The sequence below is a fragment of the Plectropomus leopardus genome, chromosome 7 (assembly GCF_026936395.1).
Source record: "Plectropomus leopardus strain MGB_pleo_1.0 chromosome 7, ASM2693639v1, whole genome shotgun sequence".
Lineage (NCBI taxonomy): Eukaryota > Metazoa > Chordata > Actinopteri > Perciformes > Serranidae > Plectropomus > Plectropomus leopardus.
The window spans coordinates 22,489,636-22,506,009 of NC_142182.1; positions in this window are offsets into that span (position 1 = coordinate 22,489,636).

Genomic DNA, 16,374 nt, shown 5'->3' on the forward strand with positions numbered 1-16,374 from the left:
TGACGTTTTTGACCTTTTTTGGCCTTTGTTTCCACTTTGTATACTATAACGACTCTACAAGCTATAGTATGTCATTTTCAGCCATTTTTGGGACATGTCAAAATTTGACATTTTGCCATAGTATAGTATGCGATCTTTGGCCATTTTTCAACATGCTAAATTATGACGTTTTTGACCTTTTTTGGCCTTTGTTTCCACTTTGTATACTATAACGCGGCTCTACAAGCTATAGTATGTCATTTTCAGCCATTTTTGGGACATGTCAAAATTTGACATTTTTGCCATAGTATAGTATGCGATTTTTGGCCATTTTTTCAACATGCTAAATTATGATGTTTTTGACCTTTTTTGGCCTTTGTTTCCACTTTGTATACTATAACGCGGCTCTACAAGCTATAGTATGTCATTTTCAGCCATTTTTGGGACATGTCAAAATTTGACATTTTGCCATAGTATAGTATGCGATTTTTGGCCATTCTTTCAACATGCTAAATTATGATGTTTTTGACCTTTTTTGGCCTTTGTTTCCACTTTGTTTACTCTTATGCGGCTCTACAAGCTATAGTATGTCATTTTCAGCCATTTTTGGGACATGTCAAAATTTGACATTTTTGCCATAGTATAGTATGCGATTTTTGGCCATTTTTTCAACATGCTAAATAATGATGTTTTTGACCTTTTTTGGCCTTTGTTTCCACTTTGTATACCAACATGCGTCTCTACAAGCTATAGTATGTCATTTCAGCCATTTTTGGGACATGTCAAAATTTGACATTTTTGCCATAGTATAGTATGCGATTTTTGGCCATTTTTCAACATGTTAAATAATGGTGTTTTTGACCTTTTTTGGCCTTTGTGTCCTCTGTGTTTACTATCTTGCGGCTCTACAAGCTATAGTATGTCATTTTCAGCCATTTCTGGGACATGTCAAAATTTGACATTTTTGCCATAGTATAGTATGCGATTTTTGGCCATTTTTTCAACATGCTAAATAATGATGTTTTTGACCTTTTTTGGCCTTTGTTTCCACTTTGTATACTATAACGCGGCTCTACAAGCTATAGTATGTCATTTTCAGCCATTTTTGGGACATGTCAAAATTTGACATTTTGCCATAGTATAGTATGCGATTTTTGGCCATTTTTTCAACATGCTAAATTATGATGTTTTTGACCTTTTTTGGCCTTTGTTTCCACTTTGTTTACTCTTATGCGGCTCTACAAGCTATAGTATGTCATTTTCAGCCATTTCTGGGACATGTCAAAATTTGACATTTTTGCCATAGTATAGTATGCGATTTTTGGCCATTCTTTCAACATGCTAAATAATGATGTTTTTGACCTTTTTTGGCCTTTGTTTCCACTTTGTATACTATAACGCGGCTCTACAAGCTATAGTATGTCATTTTCAGCCATTTTTGGGACATGTCAAAATTTGACATTTTTGCCATACTATAGCATGCGATTTTTGGCCATTTTTTCAACATGCTAAATAATGATGTTTTTGACCTTTTTGGCCTTTGTTTCCACTTTGTTTACTCTTATGCGGCTCTACAAGCTATAGTATGTCATTTTCAGCCATTTTTGGGACATGTCAAAATTTGACATTTTTGCCATAGTATAGTATGCGATTTTTGGCCATTTTTTCAACATGCTAAATAATGATGTTTTTGACCTTTTTTGGCCTTTGTTTCCACTTTGTATACTATAACGCGGCTCTACAAGCTATAGTATGTCATTTTCAGCCATTTTTGGGACATGTCAAAATTTGACATTTTTGCCATAGTATAGTATGCGATTTTTGGCCATTTTTTCAACATGCTAAATTATGATGTTTTTGACCTTTTTTGGCCTTTGTTTCCACTTTGTTTACTCTTATGCGGCTCTACAAGCTATAGTATGTCATTTTCAGCCATTTTTGGGACATGTCAAAATTTGACATTTTTGCCATAGTATAGTATGCGATTTTTGGCCATTTTTTTCAACATGCTAAATAATGATGTTTTTGACCTTTTTTGGCCTTTGTTTCCACTTTGTATACTATAACGCGGCTCTACAAGCTATAGTATGTCATTTTCAGCCATTTTTGGGACATGTCAAAATTTGACATTTTTGCCATAGTATAGTATGCGATTTTTGGCCATTCTTTCGACATGCTAAATTATGATGTTTTTGACATTTTTGGCCTTTGTTTCCACTTTGTATACTATAACGCGGCTCTACAAGCTATAGTATGTCATTTTCAGCCATTTCGGGGACATGTCAAAATTTGACATTTTGCCATAGTATAGTATGCGATTTTTGGCCATTCTTTCAACATGCTAAATTATGACGTTTTTGACCTTTTTTGGCCTTTGTTTCCACTTTGTATACTATAACACGGCTCTACAAGCTACACTATGTCATTTTCAGCCATTTTTGGGACATGTCAAAATTTGACATTTTTGCCATAGTATAGTATGCGATTTTTGGCCATTTTTCAACATGCTAAATTATGATGTTTTTGACCTTTTTTGGGCTTTGTTTCCACTTTGTTTACTCTTATGCGGCTCTACAAGCTATAGTATGTCATTTTCAGCCATTTTTGGGACATGTCAAAATTTGACATTTTTGCCATAGTATAGTATGCGATTTTTGGCCATTTTTTCAACATGCTAAATTATGATGTTTTTGACCTTTTTTGGCCTTTGTTTCCACTTTGTTTACTCTTATGCGGCTCTACAAGCTATAGTATGTCATTTTCAGCCATTTCTGGGACATGTCAAAATTTGACATTTTGCCATAGTATAGTATGCGATTTTGGCCATTTTTTCAACATGCTAAATTATGATGTTTTGACCTTTTTGGCCTTTGTTTCCACTTTGTATACTATAACACTGGCTCTACAAGCTATAGTATGTCATTTTCAGCCATTTTTGGGACATGTCAAAATTTGACATTTTTGCCATAGTATAGTATGCGATTTTTGGCCATTTTTTCAACATGCTAAATTATGACGTTTTTGACCTTTTTTGGCCTTTGTTTCCACTTTGTTTACTCTTATGCGGCTCTACAAGCTATAGTATGTCATTTTCAGCCATTTCTGGGACATGTCAAAATTTGACATTTTGCCATAGTATAGTATGCGATTTTTGGCCATTTTTCAACATGCTAAATTATGATGTTTTGACCTTTTTTGGCCTTTGTTTCCACTTTGTATACTATAACGCGGCTCTACAAGCTATAGTATGTCATTTTCAGCCATTTTTGGGACATGTCAAAATTTGACATTTTTGCCATAGTATAGTATGCGATCTTTAGCCTTTTTTTCAACATGCTAAATTATGTTGTTTTTGAGCCTTTTTGGCCTTTGTTTTCACTTTGTATACTATAACGCGGCTCTACAAGCTATAGTATGTCATTTTCAGCCATTTCTGGGACATGTCAAAATTTGACATTTTGCCATAGTATAGTATGCGATTTTTGACATTTTTTCAACATGCTAAATTATGATGTTTTTGACCTTTTTGGCCTTTGTTTTCACTTTGTATACTATAACGTGACTCAACAAGCTATAGTATGTCATTTTCAGCCATTTCTGGGACATGTCAAAATTTGACATTTTTGCCATAGTATAGTATGCGATTTTTGGCCATTTTTTCAACATGCTAAATTATGATGTTTTTGACCTTTTTTGGCCTTTGTTTCCACTTTGTATACTATAACGCGGCTCTACAAGCTATAGTATGTCATTTTCAGCCATTTTTGGGACATGTCAAAATTTGACATTTTTGCCATAGTATAGTATGCGATTTTTGGCCATTTTTTCAACATGCTAAATTATGATGTTTTTGACCTTTTTTGGCCTTTGTTTTCACTTTGTATACTATAACGCGGCTCTACAAGCTATAGTATGTCATTTTCAGCCATTTTTGGGACATGTCAAAATTTGACATTTTGCCATAGTATAGTATGCGATTTTTGGCCATTCTTTCAACATGCTAAATTATGACGTTTTTGACCTTTTTTGGCCTTTGTTTCCACTTTGTTTACTCTTATGCGGCTCTACAAGCTATAGTATGTCATTTTCAGCCATTTCTGGGACATGTCAAAATTTGACATTTTTGCCATAGTATAGTATGCGATCTTTAGCCTTTTTTTCAACATGCTAAATTATGACGTTTTTGACCTTTTTGGCCTTTGTTTCCACTTTGTTTACTATAACGCAGCTCAACAAGCTATAGTATGTCATTTTCAGCCATTTTTGGGACATGTCAAAATTTGACATTTTTGCCATAGTATAGTATGCGATTTTTGGCCATTTTTTCAACATGCTAAATTATGATGTTTTTGACCTTTTTTGGCCTTTGTTTCCACTTTGTATACTATAACACGGCTCTACAAGCTACACTATGTCATTTTCAGCCATTTTTGGGACATGTCAAAATTTGACATTTTTGCCATAGTATAGTATGCGATTTTTGGCCATTTTTTCAACATGCTAAATTATGACGTTTTTGACCTTTTTTGGCCTTTGTTTTCACTTTGTATACTATGACGTGTCTCTACAAGCTAAAGTATGTCATTTTCAGCCATTTTTGGGACATGTCAAAATTTGACATTTTTGCCATAGTATAGTATGCGATTTTTGGCCATTTTTTCAACATGCTAAATTATGACGTTTTTGACCTTTTTTGGCCTTTGTTTCCACTTTGTTTACTCTTATGCGGCTCTACAAGCTATAGTATGTCATTTTCAGCCATTTCTGGGACATGTCAAAATTTGACATTTTTGCCATAGTATAGTATGCGATTTTTGGCCATTCTTTCAACATGCTAAATAATGACGTTTTTGACCTTTTTTGGCCTTCGTTTCCACTTTGTATTCTATAACGCTGACTCTACAAGCTATAGTATGTCATTTTCAGCCATTTTTGGGACATGTCAAAATTTGACATTTTTGCCATACTATAGCATGCGATCTTTAGCCATTTTTTCAACATGCTAAATTATGATGTTTTTGACCTTTTTTGGCCTTTGTTTTCACTTTGTATACTATAACGCGACTCAACAAGCTATAGTATGTCATTTTCAGCCATTTCTGGGACATGTCAAAATTTGACATTTTGCCATAGTATAGTATGCGATCTTTGGCCATTTTTCAACATGCTAAATTATGATGTTTTTGACCTTTTTGGCCTTTGTTTCCACTTTGTTTACTATTAGGCGGCTCTACAAGCTATAGTATGTCATTTTCAGCCATTTTTGGGACATGTCAAAATTTGACATTTTTGCCATACTATAGCATGCGATCTTTAGCCATTTTTTCAACATGCTAAATTATGATGTTTTTGACCTTTTTTGGCCTTTGTTTCCACTTTGTATACTATAACGCGGCTCTACAAGCTATAGTATGTCATTTTCAGCCATTTTTGGGACATGTCAAAATTTGACATTTTTGCCATAGTATAGTATGCGATTTTTGGCCATTTTTTCAACATGCTAAATTATGACGTTTTTGACCTTTTTTGGCCTTTGTTTCCACTTTGTTTACTCTTATGCGGCTCTACAAGCTATAGTATGTCATTTTCAGCCATTTTTGGGACATGTCAAAATTTGACATTTTTGCCATAGTATAGTATGCGATTTTGGCCATTTTTTCAACATGCTAAATTATGATGTTTTGACCTTTTTGGCCTTTGTTTCCACTTTGTTTACTCTTATGCGGCTCTACAAGCTATAGTATGTCATTTTCAGCCATTTCTGGGACATGTCAAAATTTGACATTTTGCCATAGTATAGTATGCGATTTTTGGCCATTTTTCAACATGCTAAATAATGATGTTTTTGACCTTTTTGGCCTTTGTTTCCACTTTGTATACTATAACTTGACTCTACAAGCTATAGTATGTCATTTTCAGCCATTTCTGGGACATGTCAAAATTTGACATTTTTGCCATAGTATAGTATGCGATTTTTGGCCATTCTTTCGACATGCTAAATAATGATGTTTTTGACCTTTTTTGGCCTTTGTTTCCACTTTGTATACTATAACGCGGCTCTACAAGCTATAGTATGTCATTTTCAGCCATTTTTGGGACATGTCAAAATTTGACATTTTTGCCATACTATAGCATGCGATCTTTAGCCATTTTTTCAACATGCTAAATTATGATGTTTTTGACCTTTTTTGGCCTTTGTTTTCACTTTGTATACTATAACGTGACTCAACAAGCTATAGTATGTCATTTTCAGCCATTTCTGGGACATGTCAAAATTTGACATTTTTGCCATAGTATAGTATGCGATTTTTGGCCATTTTTTCAACATGCTAAATAATGATGTTTTTGACCTTTTTGGCCTTTGTTTCCACTTTGTATACTATAACGCTGACTCTACAAGCTATAGTATGTCATTTTCAGCCATTTCTGGGACATGTCAAAATTTGACATTTTTGCCATACTATAGCATGCGATCTTTAGCCATTTTTCAACATGCTAAATAATGATGTTTTGACCTTTTTGGCCTTTGTTTTCACTTTGTATACTATAACGCGACTCAACAAGCTATAGTATGTCATTTTCAGCCATTTCTGGGACATGTCAAAATTTGACATTTTTGCCATACTATAGCATGTGATCTTTAGCCATTTTTTCAACATGCTAAATTATGATGTTTTTGACCTTTTTTGGCCTTTGTTTTCACTTTGTATACTATAACGTGGCTCTACAAGCTATAGTATGTCATTTTCAGCCATTTCTGGGACATGTCAAAATTTGACATTTTTGCCATAGTATAGTATGCGATCTTTAGCCATTTTTTCAACATGCTAAATTATGATGTTTTTGACCTTTTTTGGCCTTTGTTTCCACTTTGTATACTATAACGCGGCTCAACAAGCTATAGTATGTCATTTTCAGCCATTTTTGGGACATGTCAAAATTTGACATTTTTGCCATAGTATAGTATGCGATTTTTGGCCATTTTTCAACATGCTTAATTATGATGTTTTTGACCTTTTTTGGCCTTTTGTTTCCACTTTGTTTACTCTTATGCGGCTCTACAAGCTATAGTATGTCATTTTCAGCCATTTCTGGGACATGTCAAAATTTGACATTTTTGCCATAGTATAGTATGCGATCTTTAGCCATTTTCAACATGCTAAATTCTGATGTTTTTGACCTTTTTTGGCCTTTGTTTTCACTTTGTATACTATAACGCGACTCAACAAGCTATAGTATGTCATTTTCAGCCATTTCTGGGACATGTCAAAATTTGACATTTTTGCCATAGTATAGTATCACGATTTTTTGGCCATTTTTTCAACATGCTAAATAATGATGTTTTTGACCTTTTTTGGCCTTTGTTTCCACTTTGTATACTATAACGCGGCTCTACAAGCTATAGTATGTCATTTTCAGCCATTTTTGGGACATGTCAAAATTTGACATTTTTGCCATACTATAGCATGCGATCTTTAGCCATTTTTTCAACATGCTAAATTATGATGTTTTTGACCTTTTTTGGCCTTTGTTTCCACTTTGTATACTATAACGCGGCTCTACAAGCTATAGTATGTCATTTTCAGCCATTTTTGGGACATGTCAAAATTTGACATTTTTGCCATAGTATAGTATGCGATTTTTGGCCATTTTTTCAACATGCTAAATAATGATGTTTTTGACCTTTTTTGGCCTTTCTTTCCACTTTGTATACTATAACGTGACTCAACAAGCTATAGTATGTCATTTTCAGCCATTTCTGGGACATGTCAAAATTTGACATTTTTGCCATAGTATAGTATGCGATTTTTGGCCATTTTTTCAACATGCTAAATAATGATGTTTTTGACCTTTTTTGGCCTTTGTTTCCACTTTGTATACTATAACGCGGCTCTACAAGCTATAGTATGTCATTTTCAGCCATTTTTGGGACATGTCAAAATTTGACATTTTTGCCATACTATAGCATGCGATCTGTAGCCATTTTTTCAACATGCTAAATTATGATGTTTTTGACCTTTTTTGGCCTTTGTTTTCACTTTGTATACTATAACGCGACTCAACAAGCTATAGTATGTCATTTTCAGCCATTTCTGGGACATGTCAAAATTTGACATTTTTGCCATAGTATAGTATGCGATTTTTGGCCATTTTTTCAACATGCTAAATAATGATGTTTTTGACCTTTTTTGGCCTTTGTTTCCACTTTGTATACTATAACGCGGCTCTACAAGCTATAGTATGTCATTTTCAGCCATTTTTGGGACATGTCAAAATTTGACATTTTTGCCATAGTATAGTATGCGATTTTTGGCCATTCTTTCAACATGCTAAATAATGACATTTTTGACCTTTTTTGGCCTTTGTTTCCACTTTGTATACTATAACGCGGCTCAACAAGCTATAGTATGTCATTTTCAGCCATTTTTGGGACATGTCAAAATTTGACATTTTTGCCATACTATAGCATGCGATCTTTAGCCATTTTTTCAACATGCTAAATTATGATGTTTTTGACCTTTTTTGGCCTTTGTTTCCACTTTGTATACTATAACGCGGCTCAACAAGCTATAGTATGTCATTTTCAGCCATTTTTGGGACATGTCAAAATTTGACATTTTTGCCATAGTATAGTATGCAATTTTTGGCCATTTTTTCAACATGCTAAATTATGACGTTTTTGACCTTTTTTGGCCTTTGTTTCCACTTTGTTTACTCTTATGCGGCTCTACAAGCTATAGTATGTCATTTTCAGCCATTTCTGGGACATGTCAAAATTTGACATTTTTGCCATAGTATAGTATGCGATCTTTAGCCTTTTTTTCAACATGCTAAATTATGACGTTTTTGACCTTTTTTGGCCTTTGTTTTCACTTTGTTTACTATAACGCGACTCAACAAGCTATAGTATGTCATTTTCAGCCATTTCTGGGACATGTCAAAATTTGACATTTTGCCATAGTATAGTATGCGATTTTTGGCCATTTTTCAACATGCTAAATAATGATGTTTTTGACCTTTTTTGGCCTTTGTTTCCACTTTGTATACTATAACGCGGCTCTACAAGCTATAGTATGTCATTTTCAGCCATTTTTGGGAAATGTCAAAATTTGACATTTTTGCCATACTATAGCATGCGATCTTTAGCCATTTTTTCAACATGCTAAATTATGATGTTTTTGACCTTTTTTGGCCTTTGTTTCCACTTTGTATACTATAACGCGGCTCAACAAGCTATAGTATGTCATTTTCAGCCATTTTTGGGACATGTCAAAATTTGACATTTTTGCCATAGTATAGTATGCGATTTTTGGCCATTTTTTCAACATGCTAAATTATGATGTTTTTGACCTTTTTTGGCCTTTGTTTCCACTTTGTATACTATAACGCGGCTCAACAAGCTATAGTATGTCATTTTCAGCCATTTTTGGGACATGTCAAAATTTGACATTTTTGCCATAGTATAGTATGCGATTTTTGGCCATTTTTTCAACATGCTAAATAATGATGTTTTTGACCTTTTTTGGCCTTTGTTTCCACTTTGTATACTATAACGCGGCTCTACAAGCTATAGTATGTCATTTTCAGCCATTTTTGGGACATGTCAAAATTTGACATTTTGCCATAGTATAGCATGCGATCTTTAGCCATTTTTTCAACATGCTAAATTATGATGTTTTTGACCTTTTTTGGCCTTTGTTTCCACTTTGTATACTATAACGCGGCTCTACAAGCTATAGTATGTCATTTTCAGCCATTTCTGGGACATGTCAAAATTTGACATTTTTGCCATAGTATAGTATGCGATTTTTGGCCATTTTTTCAACATGCTAAATTATGATGTTTTTGACCTTTTTTGGCCTTTGTTTCCACTTTGTATACTATAACGCGGCTCTACAAGCTATAGTATGTCATTTTCAGCCATTTTTGGGACATGTCAAAATTTGACATTTTTGCCATACTATAGCATGCGATCTTTAGCCATTTTTTCAACATGCTAAATTATGACGTTTTTGACCTTTTTTGGCCTTTGTTTCCACTTTGTATACTATAACGTGGCTCTACAAGCTATAGTATGTCATTTTCAGCCATTTCTGGGACATGTCAAAATTTGACATTTTTGCCATAGTATAGTATGCGATTTTTGGCCATTTTTTCAACATGCTAAATTATGACGTTTTTGACCTTTTTTGGCCTTTGTTTCCACTTTGTTTACTCTTATGCGGCTCTACAAGCTATAGTATGTCATTTTCAGCCATTTCTGGGACATGTCAAAATTTGACATTTTTGCCATAGTATAGTATGCGATTTTTGGCCATTTTTTCAACATGCTAAATAATGATGTTTTTGACCTTTTTTGGCCTTTCTTTCCACTTTGTTTACTCTTATGCGGCTCTACAAGCTATAGTATGTCATTTTCAGCCATTTTTGGGACATGTCAAAATTTGACATTTTTGCCATAGTATAGTATGCGATTTTTGGCCATTTTTTCAACATGCTAAATTATGATGTTTTTGACCTTTTTTGGCCTTTGTTTCCACTTTGTTTACTCTTATGCGGCTCTACAAGCTATAGTATGTCATTTTCAGCCATTTTTGGGACATGTCAAAATTTGACATTTTTGCCATAGTATAGTATGCGATTTTTGGCCATTTTTTTCAACATGCTAAATAATGATGTTTTTGACTTTTTTTGTCTTTGGTTTCCCCTTTGTTTACTCTTATGCGGCTCTACAAGCTATAGTATGTCATTTTCAGCCATTTCTGGGACATGTCAAAATTTGACATTTTGCCATAGTATAGTATGCGATTTTTGGCCATTTTTTCAACATGCTAAATTATGATGTTTTTGACCTTTTTTGGCCTTTGTTTCCACTTTGTATACTATAACGCGGCTCAACAAGCTATAGTATGTCATTTTCAGCCATTTCTGGGACATGTCAAAATTTGACATTTTTGCCATAGTATAGTATGCGATTTTTGGCCATTTTTTCAACATGCTAAATAATGATGTTTTTGACCTTTTTTGGCCTTTGTTTCCACTTTGTATACTATAACGCGGCTCTACAAGCTATAGTATGTCATTTTCAGCCATTTTTGGGACATGTCAAAATTTGACATTTTTGCCATAGTATAGTATGCGATTTTTGGCCATTTTTTCAACATGCTAAATTATGACGTTTTTGACCTTTTTTGGCCTTTGTTTCCACTTTGTTTACTCTTATGCGGCTCTACAAGCTATAGTATGTCATTTTCAGCCATTTCTGGGACATGTCAAAATTTGACATTTTTGCCATAGTATAGTATGCGATTTTTGGCCATTTTTTCAACATGCTAAATAATGATGTTTTTGACCTTTTTTGGCCTTTCTTTCCACTTTGTATACTATAACGCGGCTCTACAAGCTATAGTATGTCATTTTCAGCCATTTTTGGGACATGTCAAAATTTGACATTTTTGCCATACTATAGCATGCGATCTTTAGCCATTTTTTCAACATGCTAAATTATGATGTTTTTGACCTTTTTTGGCCTTTGTTTCCACTTTGTATACTATAACGTGACTCAACAAGCTATAGTATGTCATTTTCAGCCATTTCTGGGACATGTCAAAATTTGAAATTTTTGCCTTAGTATAGTATGTATTTTGGCCATTCTTTCAACATGCTAAATAATGACATTTTTGACCTTTTTTGGCCTTTGTTTCCACTTTGTATACTATAACGCGGCTCAACAAGCTATAGTATGTCATTTTCAGCCATTTTTGGGACATGTCAAAATTTGACATTTTTGCCATACTATAGCATGCGATCTTTAGCCATTTTTTCAACATGCTAAATTATGATGTTTTTGACCTTTTTTGGCCTTTGTTTTCACTTTGTATACTATAACGTGACTCAACAAGCTATAGTATGTCATTTTCAGCCATTTCTGGGACATGTCAAAATTTGAAATTTTTGCCATAGTATAGTATGCGATTTTTGGCCATTTTTTCAACATGCTAAATTATGATGTTTTTGACCTTTTTTGGCCTTTGTTTCCACTTTGTATACTATAACGCGACTCAACAAGCTATAGTATGTCATTTTCAGCCATTTCTGGGACATGTCAAAATTTGACATTTTGCCATAGTATAGTATGCGATTTTTGGCCATTTTTTCAACATGCTAAATTATGATGTTTTTGACCTTTTTTGGCCTTTGTTTCCACTTTGTATACTCTTATGCGGCTCTACAAGCTATAGTATGTCATTTTCAGCCATTTTTGGGACATGTCAAAATTTGACATTTTTGCCATAGTATAGTATGCGATTTTTGGCCATTTTTTCAACATGCTAAATTATGACGTTTTTGACCTTTTTTGGCCTTTGTTTCCACTTTGTTTACTCTTATGCGGCTCTACAAGCTATAGTATGTCATTTTCAGCCATTTCTGGGACATGTCAAAATTTGACATTTTTGCCATAGTATAGTATGCGATTTTTGGCCATTTTTTCAACATGCTAAATTATGATGTTTTTGACCTTTTTTGGCCTTTCTTTCCACTTTGTATACTATAACGCGGCTCTACAAGCTATAGTATGTCATTTTCAGCCATTTTTGGGACATGTCAAAATTTGACATTTTTGCCATAGTATAGTATGCGATTTTTGGCCATTTTTTCAACATGCTAAATTATGACGTTTTTGACATTTTTGGCCTTTGTTTCCACTTTGTATACTATAACGCTGGCTCTACAAGCTATAGTATGTCATTTTCAGCCATTTTTGGGACATGTCAAAATTTGACATTTTTGCCATAGTATAGTATGCGATTTTTGGCCATTTTTTCAACATGCTAAATTATGATGTTTTTGACCTTTTTTGGCCTTTGTTTCCACTTTGTTTACTCTTATGCGGCTCTACAAGCTATAGTATGTCATTTTCAGCCATTTCTGGGACATGTCAAAATTTGACATTTTTGCCATAGTATAGTATGCGATTTTTGGCCATTTTTTCAACATGCTAAATAATGATGTTTTTGACCTTTTTGGCCTTTGTTTCCACTTTGTTTACTATAACGCGACTCAACAAGCTATAGTATGTCATTTTCAGCCATTTTTGGGACATGTCAAAATTTGACATTTTTGCCATAGTATAGTATGCGATTTTTGGCCATTTTTTCAACATGCTAAATTATGACGTTTTTGACCTTTTTTGGCCTTTGTTTCCACTTTGTTTACTCTTATGCGGCTCTACAAGCTATAGTATGTCATTTTCAGCCATTTTTGGGACATGTCAAAATTTGACATTTTTGCCATAGTATAGTATGCGATTTTTGGCCATTTTTCAACATGCTAAATAATGATGTTTTTGACCTTTTTTGGCCTTTGTTTCCACTTTGTATACTATAACGCTGCCTCTACAAGCTATAGTATGTCATTTTCAGCCATTTTTGGGACATGTCAAAATTTGACATTTTTGCCATAGTATAGTATGCGATTTTTGGCCATTCTTTCGACATGCTAAATAATGATGTTTTTGACCTTTTTTGGCCTTTGTTTCCACTTTGTATACTATAACACGGCTCTACAAGCTACACTATGTCATTTTCAGCCATTTTTGGGACATGTCAAAATTTGACATTTTTGCCATAGTATAGTATGCGATTTTTGGCCATTCTTTCAACATGCTAAATAATGATGTTTTTGACCTTTTTTGGCCTTTGTTTCCACTTTGTATACTATAACGCGGCTCTACAAGCTATAGTATGTCATTTTCAGCCATTTTTGGGACATGTCAAAATTTGACATTTTTGCCATAGTATAGTATGCGATTTTTGGCCATTTTTTCAACATGCTAAATAATGACGTTTTTGACCTTTTTTGGCCTTTGTTTCCACTTTGTATACTATAACACGGCTCTACAAGCTACACTATGTCATTTTCAGCCATTTTTGGGACATGTCAAAATTTGACATTTTTGCCATAGTATAGTATGCGATTTTTGGCCATTTTTTCAACATGCTAAATTATGACGTTTTTGACCTTTTTTGGCCTTTGTTTCCACTTTGTTTACTCTTATGCGGCTCTACAAGCTATAGTATGTCATTTTCAGCCATTTCTGGGACATGTCAAAATTTGACATTTTTGCCATAGTATAGTATGCGATCTTTAGCCATTTTTTCAACATGCTAAATTATGATGTTTTTGACCTTTTTTGGCCTTTGTTTCCACTTTGTATACTATAACGCGGCTCTACAAGCTATAGTATGTCATTTTCAGCCATTTTTGGGACATGTCAAAATTTGACATTTTTGCCATAGTATAGTATGCGATTTTTGGCCATTTTTTCAACATGCTAAATTATGACGTTTTTGACCTTTTTTGGCCTTTGTTTCCACTTTGTTTACTCTTATGCGGCTCTACAAGCTATAGTATGTCATTTTCAGCCATTTCTGGGACATGGGGTCAGTTCTCTATCAAATTTTTCATGTCATTCTTTAGTATTTTTTTTTGGGATACTATAATAAAATGTTTTTCATGACATTTTTACATCATACTATACCATGCCATGTTATCATTATAACATTTTCACAACATACTACAAGGTGACATTTGACATTTGATCAAAATGTTCATGTCTTAATATAACATTACATGTTTTTTTTTTGACATTTTCACATAATAAACTACAACATTTTTGCATTTTGTCATACACTACTATGACATTCATAATAACATGAATAATCATGTCGTACTTTGTTATGACATCTTTTATGGCATTCTATTCTCATTCAGTCATTCATTCATTTTATTTTTAAGCCTCGGAAAACACACTGAAGATTAATATTCATTTTCAGTGGTTCCGAGGTACATTCAATATTAAACTTCAAACAAATATCAATACAGAAAAACAATCACAATCAATGAGATCACAAATTTAACCAAATTTCTCCCAGTGTTAGCAATGAGGATGGCTTAACATTTTGCTGAAGTGTATTTCAAGTACGTGGGGCACAGTAGGAAAAGGCTGATATTCCTAGCTCCTAGGTGCAAATCCACTTCTGAGAATGGGTTCAGTGGCTACCATCATTCTATAATAGCATTGTTGAGGGATAGGAGGGGTTGCTTTTGTAGAGGTGCTTAGTAAATAAATAAAAATAATAATAATGCCGATCCCTCCTCACAGAAAGAGTAGACAGGACAGTTTTTTGATAAAGAAGACAATGGTGCATCCCATAGCCATCACCAGTTATAAATCTTGAGGTTGTGTGATAAACTGCATTTAAAAGGTTCAAGAGTGGAGATGGATGCCGGCCCATAAATAACATCGCCGTAGTCTAATACAGACAGAAAAGCAGCTTCAGCAATTTCTTTCCTTGTGAGTAATGGAAAGTAGGATTTGTGCCAAAAAGAATCCAATTTTGCCCTCAGCTTTGACTGAGGCATGTCAACATGGAATTTAAAAGTAAGTTTTTCATCAGTTACAATGCCAAAATATTTATGTTGCATTCTCTCTGACGGGATCATCAGCAGAACGTATTCCAGTGCCTCCATTGTTCATATTTCTTGCATTTGTAAACAAAAAACATTTAGTCTTTGTAGAGTTTAGAACCAGTTTCAGATTATGAAGGTGTTTTTGAAGGAGGTTAAATGACAAAAGTAGATTTAGGCTGGCATCATAAATGGAACCTACACAGTAATGAAGGACAGTGTCATTTACATAAGAATGGAAATTACATTTTTGAATTAAGAAGCGTTTAAATAATTAGAGAAAAGGACTAGTCCAGGGAAAGAACCCAGAGCTACGTCCCTTGTAATAGGGAGAAAAAATGACTGATGATGGCTTATCTTGATACACTGCAACCTATCAGATAGAGAATTTCGAAACCACAAACAGCTAACATAGTCAAAACCAGAGGAGTCTTGTAAGAGCATTGCATTGTCAGCTGTGTCAATGGACATTTTTTCAATATTTCCGTATCATACTATACAATGACTTTTTTTTCATTTTCAAATAATACTATAGTGGGATGTGAAAATGTAAAAAAAAAAATATAAAATATAAAAGTCACCCCTAACCCATATCTCAGATTTTTTATTTCATATGATATGAGAATTTCTTATATTTTCACAGCATACTATACCATGATATTATTTCATGACATTTCACATCATATTATGCTATGACTTTTTCCAATCAAACTTTCCACATCATACTATACTGTCATTTTACATCATACTGCACTATGACATTTTTATGGCATACTATACTGACATATTTTTTTGAGATTTTAATGCCATATTATATGCCTTTTTTTCTTTCACATTTTCACGTCATAATTTAGTATGACATTCTATTCCCTCAAACTTTTCTTTTTTACATTTTTATGATATCCTTGTGGCATAATATATAAG